At 34.0% G+C, this 13288-nt stretch overlaps 1 long non-coding RNA gene across 19 annotated transcripts in view; it reads right to left on the bottom strand.

Moving 5' to 3' along the window:
• The window catches only part of LOC144291720 (uncharacterized), a 223444-nt gene that overhangs the window by 130741 nt on the left and 79415 nt on the right, over window positions 1–13288 (bottom strand). For all 19 annotated transcript variants that reach the window (XR_013359136.1, XR_013359138.1, XR_013359130.1 and 16 more), the window contains exon 4: window positions 12541–12660. This is a non-coding gene — a long non-coding RNA (uncharacterized LOC144291720). The remainder of the gene's footprint in view (window positions 1–12540; window positions 12661–13288) is intronic.

The following is a 13288-nucleotide window of genomic DNA, read 5'->3' on the forward strand; positions in this document are numbered from 1 at the left end:
AATCTTTTTGAGATGTCTCCTTAAATAAACTCATTTTAAAATAGAAGGATTAGAGGAGATATAAAGTTGCTATCATCTGGTTATAGATTAAATTTCATGAAATAAAAATATCACTTATCAAATATTAAGCTTTCTTTTTAAAAAAATAAGCTTTCCTTTTATAGGTCACATATAAAAACATTGTCTAACAAATCTAAAAATTATATTAAATATATATATTTTATATATAGATGATATATAACTCATTTTCACTATAATATGTATATATGTTAGTACTATTAGTAGTTTTAATGTTGATTCAATGGAGCTATGTCCAAAATGCTAGAGTAAAAGTAAGTACCTATCACCATTTTAAGGAAAAAAATTACCTATCAATATGTTCCAATGACTTTGACAAACCACTTTTTTACTGTTAACTCAACAATAGAAAACCATGGAAAACAGTACATTAGACCTAATTAGATGAAGAATGTGAAAAATGGAGTCCCATTTCTGGCAAGAAGCCATTCACTTAAATTGATTTTCAAAACCACATCCTTCTCATCACCTTCTCTTGAGTTATGCAGACTATTCCATTCAGTTCCCTTCCCGAACTGGAGTTTCTCTAAATTCATTTGACTATGGATTTAATTTGCATCAGAATAAGAAAGAGCCACTTATATGTGATATTCTGGTAGAAGGTGAGAAAGTGAAGACATCCATCCAAGTAGCATCAGGGAAGTACAAGACAAGCCTGATTCCTATTCATAGTGGGACATTGGCTCCAATTGTGGGGTGCCTATCATGGACAGCCTATTTTGTGGAAGATTGAGGTCCCACAAATCTCTACATACTGGGAATAGAAATTTTAATAAGATTTCAGAAGAAATGTAAGTTTAGGAGAATATTCAGAAGTTATTGAAAGGAAAATTACTATCTTTTTTATGCAGTGCAAATGACAAAAAACATTGAATAAGTGAGTGTGTGTGTGCTTTGAAAATATTTCTGCATTGAGTTGTGTTGTTATGGATTCTTTATGTTATGTTTTGCTTCTGGTTTTGGTTTTCTTGGTATCATAGCAGCTTTTATCATAACATTTTACATCAATCACTTTGAAACTGAGGACTCTAATTCCAACTTGTCAAGGACGAAGAGATGAAATGTGAGGAAACTACCTGACAAGAAGCAGATATTTGTGCACCAAGAAATGATATTCACTACTCCCATTGTGAATCAGATGTATAAAATTATGGCTGCCTTGCCTATGATTGACATTTGAAGGATTTTTTTCTACAAAAAGGCATCAGAGAAACATCTTTAATAAAACCCATGCCTCTCTGTTGGCCTATAGTTCACACAGTGATTCTACAATTCAGTTTTATACAAATGCATACATACCTAAATTCCAGATTTTATTTCCTCTGCTGTTTGTATGTGCTTTAATGCTACCATGTGTATTGTCTTGCAACTATAATTTAAATGTTAGGGCAATATACTTACTCTAAAGACCACTTCATATAACTACCTAGAGTTAGAGATTTGAAGGGGGTCCAACCAGAACAACTACTTGGCCAACTTTTATTTGATATATATATATATATATACTTTCTCAACTGGTGTTTTTATTTGTAAAAGGTCATTGAATGCAAAATATCCTTTAAGTATATACCACATAATTCTTTGATCAGTCACTTCCCCAAAGTGTGGATGATGGTTAATTCTACATGTCAGCTTGATTGGATCATGGGATGCCCAGATACTTGATAAAAAATTATTCTGGGTATTTTTATGAGGATGTTCGGGATGAGATTAATATTTAAATCACAGATTGACCTTCATAATGTGGGTGAGCCTAATTCAGTTAGTTAAAAGCCTGAATAGAAAAAAGGGCTGAACTTTCCCTAAGAAAGATAGTTTTTACTCTGGGACATGAGCTTTATTCTCCCTTCAGAGTCAAACTGACATATCAGCTCAGCTATTCCTGAGTCTCAAAGCCTGCCACTTATCATTCTAGAACTTAAGCCATTGGCTCTGTACTGGGTCTTGATCTTGTTGATCCATGCTACAGATCTTGGATTTGACAGCCTCCACAGTCACAAGAGATAATTCTTTGTGATAAACCTCTTAGTCTCTCTGTGTATACATCCAATTGGTTCTTTCTCTGGAGAATCCTGACTAATGCAAATAAAATGTTAGATGAGTCTAGTGATTTAGTTTTCAGTGACAGACAGTATCAAAATTTTAAATAATAAATTGAGATTATTCTGTTGCTACTATAAGTCAAGAGAGAGAAACTCAGAAGAAACATGTAAAACAGATCACAGTAGACTAATATATACCAAAACAGATCAGAGTAGACTGATACATAGCAAATTATATTTTTTATCCACTTCAGGTAATGATGAATGAGATATTTGAGATGAAATTATTAACTATTTTGTCATACCTATTTGAAATTTTTGTGTTTATATTATTATTTTTTAAAGATTTTATTTATTTAATTGAGAGAGAGAGGGAGAGTGAGTAAGAGAGAGAATGATCAGAAGAGAGGGAAAAGTAGACTCCCTGCTGAGCAGGAAGCCTGACATGGGGCAGATATGATGACTCTGGGACTATTACCTAAGCGGAAGGCAGACGCTTTAACAACTGAGCCACCCTGGTGTTCTCTATTTGAAATTTTTAAACAATCATTTACTATTTTGCCAATAAAAAATAATGAATAAATAAATAAATAAATGTTTAGAAAGAGCTTCCAAATTTGCCAAATTTCACCAACATTTGTCTGTCATGACATCATTTAAAAAATTATTGTATAACCTTTATTCTTAATCTATCTTTGTGGGCTTACATGTTCTATTGATCTTTAAAGTTGAAATACAGTAAAAATATGTGGCTAAAATTTGAGAAGTAAACATTTTTTTCTGATTTAACATTCTTTCCTCACATGTAGCAGTATTATTTAAAGAAATCTCAATTTCAGAAAAGAAAAAAGTATAATGTTGCTTTTCCAACATTTTTAGAAAATACAACAAAAAGGCATAAGTGTAATAAGAATTTCATTTTCTGTGAATTCCAGCTTAATGTAAATCTAAGACCTAAATATAGAATATAGTCAAATCTTACTATTTGAGGAAAAGCTGCATCTGCAAAAATTCAGAATTAAAAATAACTTTAAAACCATTAAAAAGCTAAAATAAGCTAATTTTTAAAAAAAGATTTTACATATTTATTCATGAGAGACACAGACAGAGAGGCAGAGAAACGGGCAGCAGGAAAAGCCTGCTCCCTACAGGAGTCCGATGTGGGGCTCCATCCCCTGATCATGCTCTGAGCCAAAGGCAGACGATGCTCAACAACTGAGCCACCCAGGTGCCCCTAAAATAAGCTCATTGATATTTATAAGACACACTACCCAAACAATAGCAGAAACACTTTTCAAGTACATACTGAACACATAATGAGACAGGGCATATTCTACACTATAAAAGGAGTCTCAATATTTTCATTGGATTTAAATCACGCAACATATATTATCTGCCTAAACCGGAACTAAATTGGTAATTAATAGCAAGAAGCTTTCTGGAAATTCCCTCATATATTAACAGAAAGAAATCAATTTCTAAGGTTCAGCTAAAGCAATGCTTAGAGGAAAAAGCGTAGAATTGAGCACATTCATTTAAAAAAGAGAGATAGAGAGCATTCATATTAATGACCTAACTACCTTAGGAAGCTAGAAAAAAAGAAAAAAGAGAGAAAAAACAAACTAAAATTAAACAAAAGAAGAGAAACAATAAATATAAAGGCAGAAAACAATGAAATAGAAACCAGAAAACTAATAGAGAATACTAATGCAGCAAAAAGATTTTTCTTTGGGAAGATCAATAAAATTCACAAACTTCCTGCCAGGCTAATCACAAAATATGAGAAAAAACATAAGTTATCAATGTCAAGAAAAAAGGAGGGGACATCATTGTGAAACTTCTAAGACTTTAACAAGTTGATAAAGGAATGGTATGAGGATCTATAGGTCAGTGTATTCAAAAGTAAAGATGAAGAGACTCCTAACTCTGGGAAACGAACTAGGGGTGGTAGAAAGGGAGGTGGGCAGGGGGTGGGCGTGACTGGATGACGGGCACTGAGGGGGGCACTTGATGGGATGAGCACTGGGTGTTATTCTATATGTTGGCAAATTGAACACCAATAAAAAATAAATTTATTAAAAAAAAGTAAAGATGAAATGGACAAATACCTTGAATGACACAAACTACCAATCTCATTCAACAAGTAATATACAACTTAAATATTTGTTTGTCTATGAAAAAGACTGATATGTTAGATACAATTTTTACACAAAACTCCTGTGTCAGATGACTTAGAAATAAGGAAAAGATATTTGTTCTTATCTCTTCTATTAAAAGTTGTATTGAAGATTTAACTAGTATAGTGAAAGTAGGGAAAATAAAACCATAGATTTGAAAGCAATAATTAAATGTCTTTATTCATAGATGACATGATTATCTATGTAGAAAATTCTAAGAATTTACAAAAAAATATATTATAACTAGTAAGTATGTCTGGAAAGGTTGGAAGATATGAAATCAAAATGCAAATATAAATTGCATTTCTATATACTGGTAATCAATCATTGGAAATCAAATAACCTAAAAAATACATTTCATAAATGAATTGAACAAAATATATAAAAGATCTCTGACCTAAAATAAATAAAATGGATTAATATCTAAATGAATGCAGAGATATATTAAGCTGATTCCTTAAAGACACATTTTTGTGTTAGGGTTCTCCAGAGAAAAAGGAGCAACAGGAGATTTTAGAGAGAGAGAGAGAGATTTATTATAGGACTTAGTTCACATGATTGTAGAGGCTGAGAAGTCCCACAATAACTGCAAACTTCAAAACCGGGAAGCTGGTTGTGTAATTTAGTTTGATCCTAAGGCCTGAGAATCAGGGGAGCTGGTATTGTTCCAGTCCAAATAGAAAGGCCCAAATATCAGGAGTGCCAATGTCCAAGGGCAAAAGAAAGTAAATGTCCCAACTGAAGCAAATAGAGCAAACTTGCCCTTTCTCCTTCTTTTTGTTCTATTCAGACCATCAACGAATTGAATGGTGCACACTCCCATTGGAAAGGACAATGTTCTTTACTCATTGTACTGACTCAGATGTTAACCTTTTTCACAAACACACTCACAGACATGTCCAGAAATAATGTTTTACCAGGTATCTGGACATCCTTTAGTCTAGTAAGATTGACACATAAATTTAATAATTAAAATTATTAAGAGCCAACTGTCCCCTACTATATCTATAGAGTCATTACCATTCCAAATAAATTTTTAACAGACTTGTATGGAAATTGTCAAGCTGATTCTAAAGTTTACATGGGATTTCAAAAGCGCTAGAAAAGGAAACTATTTGAGATGATTTATACTTAAGTAAAACTATAAAAAGTAGACTTTTTCTTATCACTGCCTTTTTTTATGAATGAGATCAAAAATATCAAGGAGCTACAACTTTAAAGACAGTTTCATTTCTTTCATATAAACTGACACCTCCTATGATATGACATTTCCTGAAAATTAATGGGAGCTTCCTGAATCTGAGTATCTCCATACATGACCCGCAAACCATCCAGATCAATAGAGGAAACAGAAAACCATCCATAACCTTTGCCTGAAATGAGTAAGAGAGAGAGAATACTACAGCTCCAAATTATGTGAGTGATGATATAAACATCTCATTTTATTCCACAGTCAGTTGCATCTGCAACGCAGAATCAGGATTTAATGGAGATTTCTCAGGAAAAGGAAAGTCCTACTCTAAAGGAAAAAATTATTTCAAGCTGAGGCTAAGTTGGTCAGATCAATGGCCACAGGAAAATTGATAAGAAGGGGCACAACTTTTGGGAGGAGGGAGGTGACTTAGATGGCAAAAGTTTCCCTCAGAACTTTAGTAATGAAGGTAAAGAAGGATATAGTAGTCAAAATTAAGTTTTCTACATAAAAAATTCACAAAATCAACCCTCTCTATCAATGAACCACCAAAAACTAAAGAAGCTGCCTTCCAACAGCAAAGAAGATCCTTTATCCATAATTTGGCCAAACCCCTCAACCCTGCCTATGTTGAAACAACTGTCATTACTGATCTCAGAAAATACAAAATGTATGAAAATAAGCACAAAATGGCAGGTAATATATAAAAGTAAAACTACAACAAAGACAAAAAAAAATCAAATGCTAAATAATCACCTAAGTCACAACAATAAGGCAGAGAAAACCTGTAACATATCACATAACCTAATTTTAATGCTATCAAACTAGCCTTTGTAGATATGAATCAGACAGAATTCAAAAATCTCTTGAAAAAAATCAGCAATACATGGAAAAAAAAAAGAAACTTTGACTACAGTGAGAAATAGATATTTTTTTTCAAGATGGAAGTCTATTGCAGATGACTTTATTTTTTGTTGTAAACAAAAAATAACCATAGCCCAGTCTGTAGGGATATATCACCTTTTACATTTTAGGTGAATTATAAATCGCCATATCTGTATTGGACTAATATTTGATATTTAGGTTTAAATTCAGATTCAAGGAACAGAGATCACCCATGGGCCATATACTACTCCTCTACACTACATGCTGACTCATTTAATTCTCATTAATTCCTTCTGGTGGGTGTTTTAGTTTCTATTTTGTAGATGAAAATCTGAGAAACAGCAAATTAAAGGTATATGCTCAAAGTTTCACAGCTTAATGCCAAGCCAGATTTAAATCCAGTTCTCTATATGCCCAATGTTCCCTTCATTTTATTCTGAGAATCTCAATCTATTACACTCTATAAACTGTACATTTCATAGGTAGTCAGGTATAAATAACTGCTTTTTAAAAATTTAACTGAGTTTCTCATATATTAAATGCTAAACAATTGTCATGAACACCAAAAAATGTTGGATAGAAAAAGGAGATTATCATGATTACCTCTGAAATTGAATTCCAGGCAGAGTAGCAGTGACATGATTGAAAATGGGCATCCAGTTGCAGCTTAAGATGTACAAATTGTAAGAAAATACTAATCCCGTCCTGACGATAAGAACAGGGCAGAAAATCTACAAATTATAATTAGTTTGCTTCTTTCTTAACATCCATCACAGAGCTGAGGGGAGGGATGACGGGGACACACGTAACACACACACACACACACACACGAGTAAATGGCACACACACACTCATCAGTCCGTGGCTGATTTCATTCTTAGCAGAACATGGCAAGGAACCACAGTGGCAAAGAAGAAAGAAGATAACATTTTAACACATTTTTAAAGCTATCTTAAGGGTTGGTGCAATGGTTTGCAGTCCCCAAACACAAAAAGTGAGCACTCTCTTGCCAGCTCTTTGCATGAAGCTTCACTGCATGCTCATGAGAAAGAGTGAGTGTAGGGCTACGAGTGAGAGTAATGAGAGTAGAGTGAGAGTAGAAAAGCTATGAGACCTCATCCAAACCACAAGCACAGCAACCCCGGTGAAGGCTGAGGAAAGGATTGAGAACTCAAACATCTGAGCCTTACGTGAAGCATGAATTTGCTGTCATTTGAAGCTGGAGGGAGGCCCTGAGGAAGACCTCTCTCCCTTTAGTACAGGTATATGGTACCTCTTAAAATCTGAAGGGAGGGCAAAAGAACTTCAAGTCTAGAGGCATATATGAGGCCTTATTCTGAGTACAGGGAAGCAGGCAGCAGTAACGGAGTAGACAGGAGAGGTGAAAGAAATGCAGTGTATGGAGTCTGCAGAAGGCTGAGAGTAGGGCCGAGAAATGAGACCAATATTCCAGACCAATATATTTACAATAGTATACATATACATAAAACACTTAGGAGTAAATGTAACAAAAGCTGTTCAATAAAAAACTAGAAAACATTGTTGAAAAAATTAAAGATGATCCATTAAATTGATAGATCATATCTATTAAACAGATGAAGCAGTATGGTTCAGCTTTCAATGTTCTCCAAATTGACCTATATTTCAGTTTTATTACATCAAAATTCTGACAGGTACATTTTGTAGCAATGCATGAGTGCAAGGGAAAAATACAAAACTGCAAATGATACAGGTTATATACAAAAGGATGTTGGAAAAGATTGGCTTATATTATCAGATTAATTATCAGTAATTAAGATGGAATAGTATCAGCTAAAGGACAGAGCTGAATTGAAAAATATTCAAGATTCCAGAAGTAGATCCGTCCATACAGAATGAATAAAGAATGAAAGTATAAACATGTAGAAAAAAATTGCAGAGGACTTGGGAGCCTAGAGTCACCAAACATCTTCTGGAAGGATGGGGTGGGTGAGAGCAGAAAGCACAACAATAAAATTTCAAAATGATAAACTGGGACTTCACTATCATTAATACCTTGTATATGCCCAAAGAGATAATCTAGTAAATTGAGAGAGAAGATGCAAATTGGAAAAATATATGCATAAATACATATCTAAGAACTTGTAACCAGAATACAGAAACAACTCTGGCAATTCATTTCCAGGTTTTTTCATCATGCCAAATGGAAATTCTATACCCGTTAAATAAAAACATCTCATTTCCCTTCCCCCAGTTCTCAATAAGCTCAGTTCTACTTTCTGTCTAAGAAATTGCCTATTCTCGTTATTGCATATGAATGAAATTGTACAATATGTATCCTTTGGGTCTGGCTCTTTTCCCCTCTCTCCCAGGAGTTCCCTCTACCAAGAAAAGACTAGGGACTGAAAGACTCTACTCCGTAAGAATAAAGAATTATCTGTAGCATCAATGTCCTAGAAGCAAAAGGAACCTGAATCAAGTGCACTCAACTCTAAATTAGATACTTCCTTATCAAGACCAAAGTAATATGAATAAAATTCCAATGTGCCATGCATTATTAAAATATGAGGAAATACACAGAAATTTTTTGAACTCTAGTCAATAACTTTCTTCTGGTACAAATGTATTGTTTTGAAACTACTATCTGGCAGGAGTTAGGAAAGATACATGATTATATATTTTAATTAATTGTATATTTTATTAGCAATTAGTGTTTTAAAAATAAGAAAAAATACTATAATGTGATCAAGTATCTAAATTTTTAAAAATGTATATTATTAATATAAAATTAGATCAATATAACTTTACAAAACTAGAATTAAAAATAAAAACCTATTTTTTTCTAGGTTTTCCCACTGAAATGGCCATTCTGCAATGTCCTCAATACTCAGATACTGATATCTATTTTTCTGTAAATTTGCCACAAAAAATATAGCATTCTCTAGAGAACTGTTTATTTTTTTCATTCCAATTCCGAGGCAGAAGGACACAGAGGAGAGCATGATACACTCAGTCATGCCAGAAGCTAAGAGACTTTCAAAGACTATTCAAATATGGCAAAAAGACACAAAAGCCAGTCCAAAGGGAACCTCTACTGATACATAAAGTTGATATAATTTGAATATGAATACAGTAAGGGCTTAGTTAATTAACATATATGAAGTCTGAAAATCCTTAAACCCATAGTTATACACTATCTTTTAAAGCTATGTAATCTTAAGATTATAAAATAATGGCAAATGCCATGACATTTGAAGGTCTTTAAGTTGTCTTTCTTAGGATTTATCAAATTTATCATTCTTTAGATTAAAAGAGGAATAAAACCACACTTAATACACCTTTAGAGTCCATCAACTAGTGGCAGTTTGTCTTCTTAACAGTAAACTGCAGAATCTAAAAAAGAAGTACAGTGTTTCTCCAGGAGAATGAAATGAGATCTGTGTTAATTAAAATTTCTAAACTGAATATATGACAGGAACTGTGTGTGTGTATGTGTACGTGTATGTGTGTAACACCAATTTCCTCATTTTATTCTTCACTCTGTGCATCTGAAAGCTTTACATACATTATTCCATTTATTTATACAATTACAAATGTGCCTTTCAAAGGTTTTCATTCTCATCATCATAGACCCTTGTAGAAATTCCATGTCTTCAGAGTTCAGAAAGACAGAGCTTTTGCTAAATAGCAGTAAACTGGTTTAAGAAAATAAAAACCTATCATGAGTCCTAAATTACTGTTACCCTCCTAGATAAGCAAAAATCCAGCTTGCACAAGCATGGTAAATCTGTGGGATGTTGAAGAAGGCAACCTGGTCAAAACAGAGAGCTACATGATGTGCAGAAATAAACACAGTCCACCAAAATGAGAACAAATGGAAGCTAACTACTCAGAATTTGCTATAGCAAAGGAGTCAGCCTCCATCACTTGTTTGGCAGAAATTCAAACACTTTGCTAGAGTGTGTGCTTGGCTCAGTTGGTTAAGCTTCTGACTCTTGATTTTGGTTTAGGTCCTGATTTCAGGGTCTTGTGATAAAGCCCTCCATCAGGCTCAAGCTCCACACTCAGCAAGAAATCTTTCTCTCTCTCTCTCTCTCTTTTTCTCTTTGCCCCTCCCCACCCTCCACCATACTCATACCTGCACACTCTCTCTCTCTAAAATAAAGAAATAAATCTTTATTTTTTTAAGATTATTTATTTATTTATTCATGAGAGATATATAGAGAGAGGCAGAGACATTGGCAGAGGGAAAACCAGGCTCCTCGAAGGGAACCTGATTTGGGCCTTGATCCCAGGACCTTTGGATCATGACCCCAGCCAAAGGCAGACCCTCAACCACTGAGCCACCCAGGCATCCCAGACATAAATCTTTAAAATAAACAAATGCTATGCAGGACATTGGAAATTGTATAGCACAATAAATTAGAGGAGTGAGACTTCAGGTATATTCTGATTGGAGATTTTTGACATGTGGAGACTGAAGGTGGGCTAAGGGCAAGTGGGATGCCTTTCATGACAGATTTGGGGAAGCTATTCAGCTTTCTCTGGTTAGTACTGAATTGGATATGGGAGTAAAAATAGGGAAGTTGGCAATCATTGACCAACCCATGGCAATTATGGACTGATTACTATAGACATTGTGGTCTTCCTATATAGGTCTAAGTTCCAGTAGCACTATGGTCCAGCCATGTTCCACATGTACAGTCAGATTCTTACTGTGATTTATTTAAAAAAAAAAAATTGGATAGAAATGAAGGCCCTTGAGAATCAAGGGAAATTTAGGGAAAATTCTAATTTTCAAACTGATCACAATATTATCACAATATTATCACAATATTATCAATATTATCACAATATTATCAATATTATCACAATATTATCACAAATGAACTTTTACTTTTGGAATAGTGAAAGAATTGGATGTTGTTTTGGGTTGAGAGAAAAGGATGAGTAAAGACTAATATAAGTTTATAATTTAAGTTATTCAAGCAAAGTTCTCTCATGATATATGTTTAGCCTGCAGGTATAGGGGTCTTCTATCTATTTCTCAATGTTCTAACTAAACTGTCTAACTAACTAAACTGTCAGCAAAAATAAATATCTGCTGTCTATTTAAATTTCTTCACTCTACTGATCAGCAATTTCATTGTCATCTGAGCACTACCAGACTATTCCTCCAATTCCCTTTCCTAAAATGTTTAATCATCACTGAATGAAGCAGAGTTGATCAGTCACATCAGAATTTATTTTATCTTTGGATGATTCAAAGCAGTCACTTGCTTTTTCTGTTCTCTGTTAGTGGCCAGGCTTTTGGAAGTTTCCATCTCTATGTCTCCACAAGAGATAAATGGAAAATCCCAAAGCATAAATGAAATGTTTAATAGGGGCTAAAATTTAAAATACTGGAGGGATGCCTGAGAGACTCAGTTGGTTAAACAGCCAACTCTTGATTTTGTCTCAGGTCATGATTTTAGGGTTGTGAGATGGAGCCCCATCTTGGGTTCCACATTCCAAAGTCTGCTTGAGATTCCCTCTCTCCCTCTGCCCTTTCCCACATGCAATCTCTTGCTAACATTTTTTTTTTTTTTTTGCCTTAGGAAGCTTTATTATGGGGATTTGACGGAGAAAAATCACAGAGATAAATAAAATCTTTTAAAAATTAAAGTTCCAGAGAAAATTTTATCTTTGGATTATCTGAAAATTTCATTTTTCCAAAAAAGCTACGTTCCTCATCAATACTGACAACTTCTTTTCTATACTCAAAAACACATTTTTCAAAAAGGCAAATGTAAATAATGCATAATATCTAAAACATAACATGAACATATATTTTTTCTGGCACGTTGGAAATGACCATGTTAAAATTCTTAAAATTTTTCATTATTTTTATTCCATGAAAAATATAAATACCTAATGAAAAATACCAATACCTAATGAAAAATACCTTTAGAAAACCCACAGGATGTAGTTTCTAATTACAGGCATACTCAGAGATTTTGAGGGTTCAGTTCCAGACCACCACAATGAAACAAACATCATAATAAAGCAAGTCAAATGAATTGTTTGGTTTCCTAGTGCATTTAATACTTACACTGTAGTCTATTAAATGAGCAGTAACATTATCTCTAACAAGGTGTACCTAACATAATTTAAAAATGCTTTATTCTTAAAAAATGCTGATCATCACCTGAGCTTTCAGGGAGTTGTAATCCTTTTGCTGGTGGTGGGGGAGGTCTTCTCTTGATGTTGATGGCTGCTGACTGATGAGGGTGGTGGTGGATGCTGAAGGTTGGGTGGCTGTGGCCATCTTTAAAGTAAGACAACAGTGAACTTTGCTATATCAATCAACTCTTCCTTTTAAGAACAGTATCTCTATAGCATTCCTTGCAGTTTGATAGCATCTTATCCACAGTAGAACTTCTTTAAAAATTGGAGTCAATCCTTTCATACCCTGCTGCTTCATCAACTAAGTTAATGTAATACTCTAAATCTTCTGTTGTCACTTCAACAGTTTCACAGCATCTTCACCAAGATTCCATCTCAAGAAACCATTTTCTTTGTTCATTCATAAGAAGCATCTCCTCATCCATTCAAGTTTTATAGGAAGCGCAGCAATTCAATACTCTTGTGCTGGGGCTAGCAGTTCCTATTGATGATTCTCACCACCCAGTACCTTTGTATACCCCGGTCCATGAGTGCCTAGAATTCATTTTTGATCAACACTAGGTCTTAAACCTATAAGAAAAGTGATTTACTCTAAAACCCTTTGGAATGGGAGGCCTGAAGCTCTTTATATATTTCCTAATTTGACATGCTTTACTTTTGGATATAAGACGATACAGCTTTCAATGACTTGAGTAATGAGAGGTTAAAGATAGAATGACATGATTTTTTTTAAAGGTTGAAAAGAAACCAGGAAAAAATATCTTGTGGTT

This window comes from Canis aureus, chromosome 20 (assembly GCF_053574225.1).
Source record: "Canis aureus isolate CA01 chromosome 20, VMU_Caureus_v.1.0, whole genome shotgun sequence".
Taxonomy (NCBI): Eukaryota; Metazoa; Chordata; class Mammalia; order Carnivora; family Canidae; genus Canis; species Canis aureus.